Raw genomic sequence first — 18,615 nt, forward strand, 5'->3', positions numbered from 1 at the left:
TATATATGTAATAAAAACTGTTTTAAATCATAAAATAAAGCTGCTGTCTTAAACTATTTACAAGACATTTAATTTCTAATCAGACTGAAAAAAATCCTGCAGTGACTCTTATTTAACAACAGTAATGTAAGCTGACTTGATATGACTTTATAAGTGAAAATTAAAACAGAGATAAACATCTTGTTGAACAATTTCTATTGACGATGTAAATAATGAATAAATCCAGAACGACGGCAGGATGACCGATGGAGAATGTCCTTATATGTGATGAGAATTAACTGTTTCATCTCATGTAGATCTGAACATATAAACTTTTATCCAAGCATCATCAGAGGTGGAGTCGCTCGTCCCGTCTGTATCAGCGCTGAATTTTCCTGCGTACCTGAACACATCTTCAGTAAAACCAGCCTCACTGAAGCCAATAGACCAGAGCTACGTTGCAGGAAAACTCTGAAGCTTCTTGCTGGTTTTGGCCTCTAAACTGAGACACGCTCTCATAAGAAGTGAAATGTTGCACTAGGTGCAGGAGATGACCTTTAACCCCTGGTCCCAGGTTTTAGGCGGTGTTGAGGTGAAGAGCGAGGCTCCTGATCTGCTGTGAGTGACGTGACGCTCGGTGGAAGTTCTGCATCCTGTTGCAGCTTCATGTTGGAGACGTGAGGTTTTGCTTCTCCTGTCAGGGATTTGATGGGAAACGAGTCACAACATTCAGATGATTTTGTCACTTTGACGATGCAAACTCTGGTTCCTCAGTGTTTGGTCTGTCAGAACGCTGGCTCAGGTTTCTCCTCTAGTTTTTCTTTAAACTTGTTCCACTTTAAATCCACACAAATAAACCACAGAAAGTTATTTTCTCATCTTCTGATGCAAATTTGCATCCATCAACAAAAGCTGGAAAATAAAACTGTTCTCCTTGAACTACAGCTGTGCAAACTGATCCCATCACATCTGTGAGCAACATGGAGTCGATCTCTGGTTCAACTTTGACCTTTTCTTCCTTCTTGTTGCATCAGAAACTTAAAGTGAATAAAGACGGTTTGAGTGAAACCAGGTTTCAGGTGGACTGAAGTCGTCTTCACTGTGAACTTCATCAACTTTCTGCTTCACAACAAAACCTTTCAAATCCAAACACACATCCAAGCAGCTGAGTCCAAATGATCCACGTTCAAATATTGTTTCTTTTCTCTGCAGGATCTGGTCAGGACGTCTGGATCTCAAGTGGATTTAATGCCACAGATCCAGAGGAAGTTTTTACTGTTTGGCTCTGAATCTATAGAGCTGCTATCATGTCTGATTTTAGATCAACTTTTTTCATCACAACAGAATAAAATTACAATTTGTCCCATTAACAAGTTTTTAATGAAATTTATGCTTCATTTTTCTGCTCAATTGAACTTTACTATTTTGAACTCAGAGTATTTTCTCTCTTTTGTTCCTGCAGATCATCAAACAGATCAGATGAAAAATAAAACTGAAAATCTTCAACATCCTGATCGACGTCTGGAAAACATTTGAAATAGAAAAGGAAAATGTTCTGAGGTCAGAGGTCATCATCTTGATCCAGAGACTCTTTAGACTCAAACTGCTGCAGCTTCAACCTCTGAGGATTAGCAGGACAACAAAGGTGTCTTCCACCTGCAGAGAGAAGAAGGAAGGAGAGCAGATCAGTGAGTGTTTCCAGCCTCTCCAGCAGCAGTCAGTGACGCAGCAAATCCAGTAGATGGTTTCCAGTCAGACTGATCTCAGAGCTGTGACCAAGATGAACCTGATCAGTTGTTTTCTGTTGAACTGAGAGAACAAGCAGGTCTGAGATCAGATCTGCTGCTGTTTGATGAATGAGGACCACTGTCTCTAGACATGTTGGACGGCTGGAGTCCAGCTGGACATCCTGGAGACATGGACACAGCAACAACACAGCAAGCTGCTGCTCCTCTGATTGGCTGATTGCTGTCTCTGTGTCCAATCAGGAAGCCTGAACCATTCTCCTCCCACTGAGAAGCTGCAGCTTTACTGGGAACACTGGATCTTTGCTTTGATGCTGACTGGGTTTAGTTCAATATGCTGACAGCAGCTGGACTCACTGCAAACATTTACTTACTTTACAGTTTCTACAAGATTCTTCAGCTGATGAACATCTGATTCCTCCAGGTTGTTTCCTCTCAGGTTGAGTTCTGTCAGACGGGTCGGGTTGGACTTCAGAGCTAAGACCAAATAATCACAGCTGATCTGTGACAACCTGCAGAACCTCAACCTGAATAAAGAATAAAAGATGTGAACCAACAGGATGCAGGTTAACCAGTCCAACAGAACCAGTTAAAGATTCTCATGAATATTAATGCCAACAAGCTGCTGCTCCAATAAAGACCTGCTGACTTCAGAACCAGAACCAGAACCTGGTACTGGGTCATGATGTGTTGGAGGATTTTAGTCAGTAAAATCATTCCAGGTTCTGATCAAAGTGTTGAAGCATCAATCATTGATTATTGATTTGTTCCTGTCAGATTCCAGGAATTCACTTTTCTGGACTGGATGACCTTTGACCTGCTTGACCTGAGGGGGATTTCTACACACTGGGGTCCGAATGCTGTCCTGTTCTGACCTCAGATCAGCAGGTCCAACTCAGTTACACAGAGAAACTAAATTAAACTCTGGATCCAGGAACAAACTCAGAAAATATTGATTATCAGAAAATGAACTTGATTTATGATCAAATACAGAGAAAATAGAATATATCAATAAAAAAACAATTACATACAACAATCTCTCCAGTCTGCAGCCTTCAGTCTGTAGAAAACCACAGAGATCCTTCAGTCCAGAACCTTCCGGTTGGTTCTGAACAGGTCCAGTTCTGTCAGATGGGTCGGGTTGGACTTCAGAGCTGAGAACAGAGACGTCCAGCTGGTCTCTGAGAAACTGCAGTCCCACAATCTGAATAAAGAATAAAAGATGTGAACCAACAGGATGCAGTTAAAACTGAAATATGAAGAAATCAATAATAAAAATGTATAAATTAATTTCCCTGAATGTAAAAGAAACATGATGAACTGATTCTAACATCTGATCCAGTCAAACTGGTTTAGAGTCCAAACCAGCAGAACCAGAACATTTGATCAACAAAGAAACTCAAAGTTTGTCTCAAAGTTTCTGAGGATCTTAAACTCAGTGGATGTTTTTCTCTCCATGTTTCCTTCCAGGCTCTGGATTCTCCGACTGCTCTGTCCATCATTGATCTGCTGATATTTTATGGCTCCAGTTTTTCTTCATTAATCTATTAATGATGTTTTTCTTGCTGCTTGTATTTGAACTGCAGCTCATTGCTCAGTATGACAGATGGAAACGAGTTGATTTCAATCCTTTTATCATATCATCACATTCTGAAAGTTGATCATTTTGTGCTGATTCAGTTCCTGAACCATCAACTAGAAAATATTGATCCTTTTCTCTGTGAGGTCAATGTGGGTCATTTAGTTCTGGTTCTGAATCGTTCATCAGAGACGCTGCAGAAATGGGAACATTATCATAAAGGAACAACCTGATAGTGAAGATGAATCATTTTAAATCTATTTTCCAGTAAAACACATGAGAATGATTTCAGTGAACTGCTGAAGCTTGTTGCATACAAAGCATTACAAAGGTAAGACCTCACTTCCTGTCCTACAAAATAAGAGCTGAATCAAGATGTTTGAACAAAATGACTTTAACAAAGTCAGTATTTCCTGCAGGACTGTTAATGAATCATCTTGATATTATTTATGTCTCCTTAATGTCCAGGATCTCTGCCAGCAGACTGTGGTCATCCTGATAGAGTCTGACTGTCACAACAAACTCAGATTTTCCTCTGGAAGCTGCTCTCACTGGTTTTAGGACGACTGACTTTCATTTGCTCCATTAGTGGAATTGACACTAAAATGGAAACTCATCACTTGCTTCCATTTTGTTTTGCTTCCTGCCAACATCAAACTGCTGCATGTGCTGCAGCTCCATAAGAGCAGCAGTCAAGTCCCCAGAAAGCTTCCCTGTTTCTAGGAACCGTTTCATCCAGTTAGTCCACTTTCTCTGTCCGTCTCTGTCAGACTGTGAACCTTTAGTCTGAGCTTGTGGAGAACCTCTCCTAACAACCTGCTGCAGATCCATGTGCTGCATCTCTGGTGGTTCTGATTCTGGGAGCAGAAACTCATGTCCTGAAGAACCTGCAGCCTTTTGAGCTCAGAGAAAAACTCAGTGGTCTGGATTTATTCAGATGAAGCTGAAGTTGGTTTCTGATTGAATCTTCTGATTCAGGAAGTGGATAAAGGGCCATTCCACCTAATTATTGACTATCAGCATCTTTAATCTGGTCTAGTTAAAACACTGCAACACCTGGACTCTGTGAACCTGGACTGGATCATCATCAACTAATAGCAGGAGATTTAAAACTAATGGGATTTATGGATCTTCAATAAAGGGACATTTCATGTTGACCTTTGACCTGATTTGACCTGAGGGGGATTTCTACACACTGGGGTCCGAATGCTGTCCTGTTCTGACCTCAGATCAGCAGGTCCAACTCAGTTACACAGAGAAACTAATTTAAACTCTGGATCCAGGAACCAACTCAGAAAATATTGATTAGATCAGAAGAAATGAACTTTGATTTATGATCAATTATATAGAATTATTCACAGAAATATCAATAATTATATCATTAAAATACTTCAATGTCTTCAGTCTGCAGCCTTCAGTCTGTAGAAAACCACAGAGATCCTTCAGTCCAGAACCTTCCAGGTTGGTTTCGCTCAGCTCCAGTTCTGTCAGATGGGTCGGGTTGGACTTCAGAGCTGAGAACAGAGACGTCCAGCTGGTCTCTGATAAACTGCAGTTCTCCAATCTGAATAAAGAATAAAAGATGTGAACCAACAGGATGCAGTTAAAACTGAAATATGAACAAATAAATAATAAAATGTATAAATTAATTTCCCTGAATGTAAAAGAAACATGATGAACTGATTCTAACATCTGATCCAGTCAAACTGGTTTAAAGAGTCCAAACCAGCAGAACCAGAAACATTTGATCCACAAAGAAACTCAAAGTTTCTATCAGTCTGGATGAGTTGAGCTATTTCTGCTGGTTCCTGATCATCAGACCTGACTTGGTAACTGGATCAGAACCAGTCAGGTTCTTCATTAATGGCCTTTGGGTTCCTATTAAGCTGCTGAAAGCCAATGGAGGCCATTATTTCCTCAGGAGACGGTTCCTCTCTGACCCGGCCCAACAGAACCACAGCCTCAGGACAAAGCTGAGGAACCTGCTGCTGCTGCAAACCTCACTTTCATTCATTGCATCTAGATTTGCTTTTCTACAATCAGTGGTTTCTTAGACGTTCATTAATGAGGATTTGAACTCGTCAGTGTTTGTGGCTGGAGGATCAACATTTCATTCTGATGTAAAGAATCAGAAATAAAACCATCCGAATCTTTACCAAACTGAAACATCTCCATCATTCATTCACAGCATTTCAATTATTTTACTCATTTTATTCATCAAAAACATTTTAAAGAGAAAAACTGAAAAACAAAGTTCAATAATCTCAAAGTCTGAAATAAGAAAATAATTAATAAGGTCAAATGTTTCAGAGATTTTATTCTGATGATTAAACAGGATGTTTTAAAATAATATATATTAAAATTAAATTGATTAACTATTGATTAAAGTATCAATAAATGATTTTATTGTATAAATAGAGAAAACAAACCTCAGAATCTTCACTTTACTGACTGAATTCTCCAGGATCTCAACCAGATGCTTCATATCAGATTCTCCAGCTTTATTTATGTGGATCCGATTTATTACCAGTTCAGTCAGATCTGGGTTGGACTTCAGAGCCGAGGCCAAAACTTCACATTCAGCCTTTTGGATCCAACAGTCACCAAGTCTGTGATTGGAGAAGAAATAAATTCAGTTCTAATGAAATCAATCTGGATCATAAACAGACTAAAATATAATAACAGTGATGTCATCATCTGATCATCATCTGATCTTCAATCTACTGAGTTTGACCCCACAGAGAATCTGTGCAGTTCCTGGTTAGAGTCCAGGTTCAGGTTCTGGTTCTGGTCCAGGCTTCATGTCCTCAGACCTTCAGCTGCAGTCAGATGTTGAAGATCTTCTATCATCAGTGAAGGAAAGTTCAGTTTCTCTGCAGCAGCTGATGAAGAGGCTGACTGAGCTGAATGAAGGAAACGACTGGAGATGATGAGAGGAGGAGGAACTGCTCACAGCTCTGACTTGGACTAGACCGTCTAGATCCCACCAAGCAGGAAGTGAGTTCTAAATGAAGTGAGCAGAACAGGAAGTCCAGCTGCTGTGGACCTCTGGCATCTCTGGGTTTGTTGAGCCAATATCTGCTGCATCATCATGAATAATTGTAATATATTGTATAGAAACATGTTTCCCAGCAGCAGGTTATTAAATGCTGCCAAAGAGGAAACTGGGAGCAGAACAAACACATGATGCTCCAGTTCTGTCTCCGTTCATCTGCTGGATTTGATGCGTTAACAAAGTAGAAAGTGGACAGTCGTCAACCTGCTGCAGCTAAAAGCTTCACGTTGTTCTGGTCGTCCTGCAGAGCAGCAGCAGAACCGGTCCTGCTGCTCCTTCGGGTCAGAACCGTCCTCTCAGACTGTCGATCTGAGAGGAACTGGGACAAACTGGTTGGAAGAGGGACACATGTCTCTGCAGTGGTCTGTCCATTGTCTCAGAGGAACAAAGGTTTGGATGTCAGGAGAAATTGTTGCTAAACTCCTAAAGAGCTGAAGAGCAAAACCCCTGGAGAGACGGAGCGTTTGGGTCCAGCAGCATTTCATGGTGAAGCAGTGAAAGTTCTCCAGTAACTAGAAGAGGCTGGATGTCTCCAGAGTTGAAGCTCATGTCTCTGCAGGTCTTCATGGAGGACAGCTAACAGCTTCAACAAAGGCTGCAGATGAAGAGTTGATGAGGAAAATGGTTCCAACTGATAAAAAGTTAAATATTTTTAAAATGATCAAAATGCCTAAAACCAGAAGCTGCATCTGTCCTGGATGAGCTGAATGTTTAGATGTTTGATTGGCTGAAATAATCCAGAGGATGAAGGAAGTAGATAAAGAGCAAAAACATCCAGAATCAACTTGAAGACAGAAGAAGAAACAGCAGGACAATAGAGCTGAATCAGCATCACACAATGAAAACATCTGGACTCACCGAGCCTTTCTGCAGTTCCTCACAGCTGGAACCAGTCTCCGTCGTCCTGATTCTGATGTGTTGTACTTCCAGGTCCAACTCATCCAGAACCTCTGACATCTGCAGCATGAAGGCCAGAGCTGAACAGTCAGACTCTGAGAGCTGCTTCCCTGAATCCAGCAGCCGTTGGATCTCCTGATAAAATGAGACGTCGTTCATCTCCAGCAGACAGTAGAAGATGTTGATGCTTCTGTCAGCAGAGATTCTATCAGTGTTCATCTCCTTCAGGTTGGTGATGATTCTCTGGATGGTTTCTGGACTGGTCTCTGTCTGACCCAGCAGATCTTCTAAGAGTGTCTGGTTGGACTCCACAGTGAGACCATGAAGGAAGCGGACAAACAGGTCCAGGTGGCCATTTTACTGCGGAGGGATTTCTTCATGACTTTCTTCATGAACTCATCTAGAGATGTTTCTCTGTATTTGTCTCCCAGGAACGTCTTGATCTCCTCTGACTTCCTGCTGGTGAAGCAGTGGAGCATGTAGACTGCAGCCAGAAACTCCTGGATGCTCAGATGAACAAAGGAGTAGACGGAGACGTCGCGTGTCCCTCTCTCTCTTTTAAACATCTCAGTGAAAACTCCTGAGAACAACGCAGCATCTTGGATGTTGATGCCGCACTGTGTGAGCTCTTTGTCATAGAAGATCAGGTTTCCCTTCAGCAGCTGATCAAAAGCCAGTTTTCCTAGAGACTCAATCAGCTTCCTGTTCTCTGGACTCCAGATAGATTTGGTCTTTTTTCCTCCATCAAACTTTTCCTCCTTGATTTTGAGTTGAACCAGCAGGAACTCTATGTACATCTCAGTCAGAGTCTTGGGTAGTTCTCTCTCTCTCTCTCATCACATCCTCCAGAACGTTAGCAGTGATCCAGCAGAAGACGGGGATGTGACACATGATGTGGAGACTTTTGGATTTCTGGAGTGGGAGATGATCCTGCTGGCCTTCTCTTCATCATCTCTGAATCTCTTCCTGAAGTATTCCTCCTTCTGGGGGTCAGTGAACCCTCTGACCTCTGTTACCATGTCAACAAACTTTGCTGGGATCTGATTGGCTGCTGCAGGTCGTGTGGTTATCCAGAGGAGAGCTGAGGGAAGCAGTTCCTTCCTGATGAGGTTTGTCAGCAGAACATCCACTGAGCTGGACTCTGTAACATCAGTCAGGATTGGATTGTTGTAGAAATCCAGACTAAATCGACTTTCATCCAGACCATCAAAGATGAACAGAACCTGGAACGATTCAAAGTTTCTGATTCCTTTGGTTTTAGAAAATAATTTATGAATCAGTTCTAATAAGCTGAACTTTTCTTCTTTCAGTAAATTCAGTTCTCTGAAGGTGAATGGAAATATGAAATCAATGTTCTGGTTGGTTTTATCTTCAGCCCAGTCCAGAGTGAACTTCTGTGTTAACAGTGTTTTCCCAATGCCAGCCACGCCCATGGTCATCACTGTTCTGATTGGTTGATCTCCTCCAGGTGGGACTTTAAAGATGTCTTCTCTTCTGACTGTTTCTTGTTTCCTGGATGCTGTTTCAATCTGTCTGACCTCATGTTCCTGGTTGACCTCTCTAGTTGACCCCTCTGTGATGTAGAGCTCAGTGTAGATCTGGTTCAGATCGGTTTTATTTCCAAGTTCAGCGACGCCTTCAGAGAGACTTTGGAACATCATCTTCAGAGACGCTTTAAGTTCAGGCTGATACAGACCAACAATATCTGAAAAAAGAAAGAAAACAAACAAAATAAAAACAATTTGCAATATTTTAACAAGTAACTGGACTAATAAAGTGGCCAGTTTGGTTCTTCTTCATAAACTTCTATGAAGGAAACATAATTCAATAATTAGAGAAAACCTATTGAAAGTTATTCCAACATCAGTCTCAGGGCCGGCCCAAGGCAATCTGTTGCTTAGGGCCCCAGGGCCACCAAGGGATCAAGAGGCCCCTTCAGTGGAGCTGATTTTTGTTTATTAAATAATGATTTCTATGTCATCACAATAACAAAAACACACAATTTAATCATTTCACCATTTTAATGTGGTCCAGATACATTAAAAGGGTTGAAATCAACCTGCATTGAAGCTTCACAAATCGAAGCTTTCATGGAGCTTGGTTTAGAGAAAAAAAAACAACTACAAACTTGGTTTTAGAAATTCTGGCCTGAATAATCTACACCATGATTGAAGTCTGCATATTTTAATTTTTTGAAGTAGATCACGTTAAAGATGCTAAAGGAGAAATTATGTGGAATTGTCCTTCAGTCATTTCCCTAATTGTAAGCTGCAATAGGAAACTAATTTTCCTGCAGAACCTTAAAGGTCTGGTGAAATAACTAATAAAAGTAGAACAAAAATCCTTCTCAGCAAGGTCAGATTCACCATATTGGAAGATGGGCAATTTGCTGACCTAGAACTTTTTCCACCTTGTTTTTTTGTTTTATTATACACTATATTTCTGTTATTCTAAACACAACATTAATATCAACCAATACCTTGAGCCATCCTTTCTGCTATTTCATTTAGAGCTGATGACATGTTATGCTGCAACATGACCCTTCAGAGTAAGAGTCTTCACTTGTAATTTTATAAACAAACAAAATAAAAAGTAAAATTTGTACATTTATCTTGTGGCCAATTTTTTGAACAGGGTCAAATTAAACGAGGACTTTATGAAGTCGAGTTACTGATACATAAGTTTCCGCCAGCTGGAAAAAGACAGATTCAGTTGAAACAACTGACCACAAAAAGACTTTTAATCATTAAATGTCCAATGAACTCCAACCCGGAGGCGGCCATGATTGTGGCGGGGGACTTTAACCACGTGGAACTGAAGGCTGTGTTTCCCAAATTCCACAAGTTCATAAACTTTCCCACCAGAGACAATAACATTTTGGATCAGGTTTACTGCAATACCCCCGGAGCCTACAAGGCTGTAGCAGGTCCACATCTGGGCATGTCTGACCACATCTCAGTGGAGCTGATTCCTGTCTACAAGCCTCTGGCCTGCAAACTAAGCCGACCACCAGAATAGTTCAGGTCTGGACTGAGGAGGCCTCCTCTGCACTTCAGGACTGCTTTGAGCACACAGACTGGAGTGTGTTCAGGGACGGAGCAGACTTGGAGGAATACTCATCGTCCGTTCTGTCCTATATTCAGTTCTGCACTGATGCTGTCCTACCTGCTAAGACCATAAAAGTGTTTCCAAACCAGAAACCATGGCTGGACAGCACAGTACGGGCCCTGCTGAAAGCCCGGGATGCTGCCTACAGATCTGGAGACAGGTTGGCTTATAGCAGGGCCCGGTCGGAACTGAAAAAAGGAATTAAGCAGGCCAAGCTCCAGTACAAACAGCGGATTGAGGAACACTTCATCAATAACAACCCCAGTAGCATGTGGAGAGGCATCAGGACCATGACAGACTACAACACAGCACTCAGCTGACCAGCCGCGACCCCACCCTGCCTGACACCTTAAACAGCTTCTTTGCCCGCTTTGACACAGTGGGCAGCAGAGAAGCTGTACATCTACCCCGACTGGAAGAGCAGTACCAGCCTCTCGTCCTGCAGCAGCACCAGGTGACGTCCACCCTGAGGAGGATCAACACCCGCAAAGCTACAGGACCGGACAAGGTGTCAGGCCAGACGCTGAAAACGTGCGCCGACCAGCTGGCAGGAGTGTTTCTGGACATTTTCAATCTGTCCCTGCAGTTCACCATGGTTCCTGAGTGTCTCAAGTCTTCCACCATCATCCCTGTACCGAAGAAGACGACCATCACCAGCCTGAACGATTACCGGCCCGTCGCTCTGACCCCGGTGATCATGAAGTGCTTTGAGAGGATTCTTCTGAGGTACATCAGACACTTCATCCCCGCAGACCTGGACAGCCTCCAGTTCGCCTACAGAGCGAACCGGTCAACAGAGGATGCTGTCTCCATCACTCTGCACACAGCCCTGACCCATCTGCAGCATCCCAACACCTACGTCAGGATGCTATTTGTAGACTTCAGCTCAGCATTTAACACCGTCATCCCAGACAAGCTGGTGCTGAAGCTACTCAAGGTGGGGCTGCCTGCTTCACTGTGCCACTGGATCAGAGACTTCCTCACCAACAGGCCTCAGGTGGTGAGAATAGGTGGCTCAACATCGTCCCCACTGGTCCTCAACACAGGCACGCCGCAGGGCTGTGTGCTCAGCCCAGCTCTCTTCACCCTGTTTACACACGACTGCGTTGCCATCCACCCCACCAACACAGTCGTCAAGTTTGCGGACGACACAACAGTAGTGGGTCTCATTTCAGACAACAACGAGACCCACTACAGAGAGGAAATTCTGCAGCTCACTCAGTGGTGTTCAGCCAATAACTTGGTGCTGAACACAGGGAAGACCAAGGAGGTCATTGTGGACTACAGAAGGTCCAGGAGGACGATGATTGAATGAATTGTTTATGTCCACTAGATGGCAGTCGCAGTTATAGTTATAGGTGATTGCATAAATGTCAAGAATAGGACAACAGAAGTAGTCAGTCATTAGTGAGACACCTGTGTGCAACTTGTATGAGCAAACGAGCCAGAGCGACTTTAATAAAAGCATCTAAGAAGAAGCACAACGTCTGGTTCTTATCAAGCATGAACAGAACATGGTGTCAGAAGTGGGATAAGATGGTGTCAGGAGTAAACTGAAGGGGTGAATTGAAAAGCCGACCATGGAGCTGAAACCACCGGAGAGCTTAAAGCTGACGGGAAACGTGGATGATGAAAACTGGCGTGCTTTCAAACAACGCTTTCAACTGTATGTCGCCGCAATGGGTTTGGAGACGAAGCCGGAGCCAAGAAAGGTAGCGATGTTGCTGACCATAGCGGGAGCAGGCTTTGGAAGTCTACAACACATTTGTGTTTGATGAACCTGAAGACAAAGAAAAGTTGGACGTTGTGCTGAGTAAATTTGATGCTCACTGTTCACCGAAGAAGAATGAATGCTACGAGAGATACGTTTCGTTCCCGGATGCAGACTCAGCATGAACCCTTCGATAACTTTCTGACCGATCTGAAAGTAAAAGCGCAGTCATGCAATTTTGGCCTGCTGAAGGACTCGATGATCAGAGATCAGATCGTCTTTGGTGTACGTGACGGGAAGCTCAGAGAGAGACTACTGAGAGAACTGGAGCTGACCCTGGAAACAGCTGTAAAGATGTGTCGGGCAAGCGAACTGTCTGCAGCAAGTGAGGACATTTTCTGAACTTTCAACAGGAACTACTTCACAGTTCAGTGATGGAGCAGCGGCAGTGGGAGCGGTGTCCTGCCACAAGAAACGACATGCACAAACCAGGAAGCTGCAAGAGGAAGCCATTATCAACTGTAAGCGCTGTGGATCAAGGCATAAAGTGAGACAATGTCCTGCTTATGGTAAGCAGTGTTTAAATTGCCGTGGACAGAATCATTTTGCAAAGCAATGCTTTAAGAAGAGGAAAGAAGAAAAGAAGAGGAATTGTGTAAACTTAGTAGATGAAACTGATCTAAGTGACACATTCTTTGTCGTGTGTTGTGAATTGTGAAAATGAGTCAGAAAAAGTGCAATGTGTTGACAGAGATGATAAATGGACAATTCCTTTGTTAGTAAATGGAACCACAATTAAGTTCAGATTGGACACAGGTGCGAAGGCGAATCATAAGCATATCTGATATAAAAGAAATGCAAGTAAAACCTCTCATAAAAGAAGTCAAGTCAGGTCTAAGAGACTATAATGGACAATCAATTGAATGCATTGGAACATGTCAGCTGAATGTAACAGTTAAAGGAACAAAACATCTTGTGTTCTTCTCTGTTGTAAAAGAGGATCGAGAATCACTTTTAGGTGATAAATCTTGTGAAGAACTTGGACTGGTGAAAAGAGTCTACCACATAAACACTGAATTTAATGAATCTAATAACCCGATTGATGCAATGCTTCGGGATTATGAGGAGTCTTTCGAGGATTAGGTTCTGTACCCTGCACATATAAGATTCAGTTAAGAGAGGGCGCGCAGCCTGTTGTTCATGCTGCACGTCGCATTCCAGCGCCACTGCGAGAGGGGTTGAAAAATGAGTTGGATCGAATGATCAGGTTGGGAGTCATTCAGAAAGTGGAAGAGCCCACAGATTGGGTTAATTCCATTGTGATTACAAAGAAGAAAAATGGAGAATTAAGAATATGCATGGATCCAAAAGATCTAAATGAGAACATCAGAAGAGAACATTATCAATACCCACTCGAGAGGAAATAATCAGTGAAATGTCCGGAGCAAGTTATTTCACCAAGTTGGATGCATCACAAGGATTCTGGCAAGTAAAGTTGGATGAAAGCAGTACCAAGTATTGTACTTTTAACACACCTTTTGGAAGATACTGTTTTCTAAGACTTCCTTTTGGAATAAAATCTGCACCAGAAATATTTCATAGAGCAATGGAGAGGATCATAGAAGGCTTGAATGGAGTAAGAGTCTACATTGATGACATCATCATTTGGGGATCAACTGTTCAAGAACACAATGACAGATTGAGACGTGTCATGGAGCGCATACGGAAAAATGGACTGAAGCTCAATAAAAAAAATGTGAGTTTTGTGTCGAAATTATGTTTCTGGGAGACAAACTATCTGGCCGAGGTGTTCAACCAGATGAAGATAAAATACAAGCCATTTTAAAGATGCCACCGCCTGCTGACAAAACGGGTGTTCTGCGCATCATGGGCATGATTAATTTTATAGGAAAATTCATTCCCAATTTGAGTGCAAGGATGACTAACATTCGCAGACTCTTGTACAATGACAGTCAATTCCAGTGGACAGAAGTTCATGAACAAGAGTGGAAGGAACTGAAAAAATATCTGACTTCAGAACCAGTGCTTACCTTCTACGACCCTACTAAAAAATTAAAACTGTCGACCAGATGCCTCAAAAGATGGACTTGGAGCAGTTCTTCTTCAAGCTGAGAATGACAAATGGAAACCAGTAGCTTATGCATCCAGAGCCATGACAAAAGCTGAATGCAGATATGCTCAGATAGAAAAAGAATGCTTGGGGCTGGCTTATGGGCTAGAACGGTTTCATAAATGTATATGGTTTACCATCTTTTGTAGTTGAAACAGATCACCGACCATTGGTTGCCATCATTAAAAAACATCTGAATGAGATGTCACCCAGGATTCAGAGGCTTATGATGAAGATGCAGAGGTATGAATTTACACTGATCTACACTCCAGGAAAAAACATCTGATTCTTGCTGATGCTCTGTCTAGAGCCCCTGCACATGATAGTGTGAGTTCAACTGAAGAGGATATTCAATGTCATGTGAATTTGGTGTCCAATGTGTTGCCTGTATCAGATAGAAAGTTACAGCAAATAGTTGATGCAACAGCTAAGGATACGGAGTTACAGTTGGTCATACAGAATATGGATGAAGGATGGCCAATAGGCTCATGTTCACAGTTTTCAATGTTAAAGCTGATCTAAGTGTTGTGAATGGACTGTTACTGAAAAACAACAGAATAGTGATTCCACAAGAGTTAAGACAGGAAATTCTACAGCGGATTCATGAGGGTCACCTTGGCATTGAGAAATGTAAAAGAAGAGCTAGAGAATCTGTTTTCTGGCCTGGACTAAATAAGGACATTGAGGTGCTGATAAGTAAATGTGAAACATGTCAGACATTTAGAAACAAACAGAGCAAAGAACCGATGATAATATCTGACACTCCAACATCACCATGGCTAAAAGTTGGAATGGATTTATTTCATCTTAAAGGAAAAAGACTATTTAGTGATCATTGATTACTATTCAAACTATCCTGAGATGGCTCTGTTGGCTAATATGTCATCAAATTGTATCATAACACATGCTAAATCAATCTTTGCAAGGCATGGCATTCCACATGTTGTAGTGAGTGATAATGGACCATGTTTTAATAGCAGAGAATGGCAAAGGTTTGCAGAACAATATGATTTTAAGCATGTAACATCAAGTCCACATTATGCACAATCAAATGGAAAAGCAGAGAAAGGAGTTCATATTCTTAAGCAACTTCTGAAGAAAGCTGCAGATAGTAACTCTGACCCGTATTTAGCTTTATTAAGCTATAGATCATCACCATTGCAATGTGGTTATTCACCTGCTGAACTTTTGATGAATCGAAAGATTCGTACAACTTTGCCAAGTTATGATAAAGGACAAAGAGCAAAGAAATCGTCAAAGTTGGAGTACAAGTTACGAAAGCAGAAAGTAAAACAAAAGTCATATTATGACAGATCAGCAAAGCTTCTACCCCACTGTCATACCAGGACCCAGTAAGGATTCAGGATGATGAGGGATGGAAAACGAAAGCAACTATTCTGCAGGAAGTAGCTCCACGTTCATTTGAAGTGAAAACTGAAGATGGACAAATTCTGAGACGAAATCGTCGCAGTTTGTTGAAAACTCCATTTGAACATGTGATGAGTCGAGTGAAGATTCTAAGGACTCTCAGATTACTCCTACAACTGAAACGCATTGTGACATGGACAGTATTAAGGATAATACACCACCTGTGTTAAGAAGATCTACCAGAGTGGGTAAAGAAACCTGATAGACTGATTATGTAAAAAAAAAAAAAAAAAAAAAAAAGGGGGAAAAAGAGAAAAACAGAAAAAAAGTTGAAATGTATGTAGTTTGTAATTCATGTTTTTAATGAGTACTAAGTAAGATAGGTTAAGTGAATTTTATTATAGCTATGTGATATTATGTGCTATCTGTCTCATACAATGGTTGTTTAATTTTAGAGAGTATTCATGTAACATTCTAACTTTAAAGAAAGGAGGATGTGATGATTGAATGAATTGTTTATGTCCACTAGATGGCAGTCGCAGTTATAGGTGATTGCATAAATGTCAAGAATAGGACAACAGAAGTAGTCAGTCATTAGTGAGACACCTGTGTGCAACTTGTATGAGCAAACGAGCCAGAGCGACTTTAATAAAAGCATCTAAGAAGAAGCACAAACGTCTGGTTCTTATCAAGCATGAACAGAACAGACGGGTCACACTCCCCTTCTCATAGATGGAGAAGAGGTGGAGCGTGTGGACAACATCAAGTTCCTGGGCCTCCACATCACCTCTGACCTCTCCTGGAATACCAACACCTCCACCTGGTGAAGAAAGCACAACAAAGGCTCTTCTTCCTCAGGAAACTGAGACGGGCTGGACTTTCCTCACGGCTGCTCGTGAACTTTTACAGGGCAACGATCGAGAGCGTCCTCTGCCTCAACGTGACTGTGTGGTACGGTAGCTGCACAGCACTGGAGAGGAAACAACTGACACGGGTGGTGAGACACACAAGGCATTGGGATGCCCCTCCCGGACCTGGACTCTATTTACATAGGCCGGGTCAAGAAGAGAGCTGGATCCATAGCCATGGATTCCAGCCACCCGGGCCACAGTCTGTTTGTGCCACTGCCATCAGGCAAGCGGTACAGGAATATACGGACTACAACAAACAGACTGAGAAACAGTTTCTTCCCCACAGCCGTCAGAGCCATTACTCCCTGCCGCCCCCTCCCACACATATCATAACCTCACATACACCCCCCACCCCCACACAGCCATATTGTTCTGCACTTGCACTGTCACATCATCTGCACTTTACCATAATTGGACCTGCTGCTTCTTCTTGGTGTGGTTGAGTGCCTTTAGTTAATTTTAGTTGATATATTATTATTATTGTGTGTTTGTTTATTTAATATTGTATTTGACTTTATGCACGGGAGTTGCAATAGAAATTTCGTTGAATCCTGTTCAATGACAATAAATGCTATTCTATTCTATTCTATTCTATTCTAAATGTCAACTAAAGACGTGGATCTGGTTCCACAGAGACGATAGAAGGAAGAAGCTCTGATTGGACATGTTCAGTCTCACCTGGAGCACAGCTGCTCTGATTGGCTGTCGGTCAGATACTGTTCTGGGTTGTTTCCCACACTGGGGGCAGCTGGTACAGCCCGGATCCATCAGAACATTCTGACCCAAACCACAGCAGGATGGAAGCTCCTCCTCATTAAAGCTGCTCCTGTGAAGACATTTCTTCATCACTGAAATATTCACTAGCAACAGGCTGGAGCTGAACATGTTCATGAAGGTCCACAAAGAACCAGGGACCAGAAACTGGGTCAGAACAGAACCTCAGAACATTGATGATTTCTGGTGTTAAGTACTTCATTGAATTATATTTGGTATGATGACTGATGCCAGTGTTCCCAGTCTGGAAGATGCTGGTTTCACTGCTTCAGTGGGTTTACAGACAATCTGAATTGTTGCTCCTCACATGTTTTGTTTTCATGCAACATTTTAATCCATATTAATTCATTCAAACTGATTTACTGACCAACATCCTTCATGTATAACTTTAAATTAATAAGAAAGAAAATTAAGTTACTGTTTATTAAAACACTGAGATCAACCAGTTAATTTATATTTTATCTCTATAGATTCACATGAATCAGTTAGAAACTGGTTTCTTACTTTCTGTCTGAGGGTCCAGGTTCATTACTGAAGTTTTGGAGGTTCATGTCTGGACCGGTCACTCCTCATAGATGGACTGATGGATCCTGGAGGTTCTTTTAGATCCAGATCTTCCATCTTCTGGACCTTTTGAGAGAGAAACCAGAACCAGTCAGTCCAGTGATCCAGTTCCAGTAACTGGAAGCAGAAAGCTGGTTCCCATCATGTGTTCAGAGAATCAGAGTGAATCAGGTGAATGAAAGGAGTGAACATTTGACTCTACTGTAAATCTATATGGAGGGAGTCAGTGTGCAGGAGGTTCTGAAGGAGCAGCAGCTCAGGTCGGGTCCACAGCTCTCCTCCAGACAGAACCGGGGTCCAGCTGGGATCTCAGCAACATGTCAGCCTCTGTGTGCAGCTCAGCAGGATTTCCTCTCAGATAACGAATCACAAAGCAGCTTTCAGGGACCACAGCATCCAGCTGAGGTACCAGCTGGACCCGCTGCAAGGAATCATGGGTAAATACCAGCTGCTTCTATAGGGGGATGAAGCCCCCCTCACTCAGCGAGGCCTGAAACATATTTAGTCAATTGATCCATCTCAGAATAGAACTTTAATATCAAGAGGCACATTAATGCAACATTTTTAGCTAGAAATTGAAATGTAAATAGTTTTTACAAGTGATATAAAATGTGTTTAAATTATTAATATTGCTCCATTTAAAGGAATTATAAAGTTATTTTAGGGATGCACCGATTTGCAGTTTTCCGGCCGATCACTGAACTTTAAAAAGCCTGAACTCCTGATTTTGATTTTAGCCTAAATAATTTCTTTTGTTGAGTTGGCAACTGGTTCTGGATCAGTCAATCTGGAT

At 42.0% G+C, this 18,615-nt stretch overlaps 1 pseudogene; it reads right to left on the reverse strand.

The window, feature by feature from the left end:
* Positions 1 to 1,427: 1,427 nt before the first annotated feature.
* LOC129353803 (NLR family CARD domain-containing protein 3-like) lies at positions 1,428 to 17,884 on the reverse strand (annotated as a pseudogene).
* Positions 17,885 to 18,615: the final 731 nt, after the last annotated feature.

The sequence above is a fragment of the Poeciliopsis prolifica genome, unplaced genomic scaffold (genome assembly GCF_027474105.1).
Source record: "Poeciliopsis prolifica strain line A6 unplaced genomic scaffold, Auburn_PproV2 SCAFFOLD097, whole genome shotgun sequence".
NCBI classification, from domain to species: Eukaryota; Metazoa; Chordata; class Actinopteri; order Cyprinodontiformes; family Poeciliidae; genus Poeciliopsis; species Poeciliopsis prolifica.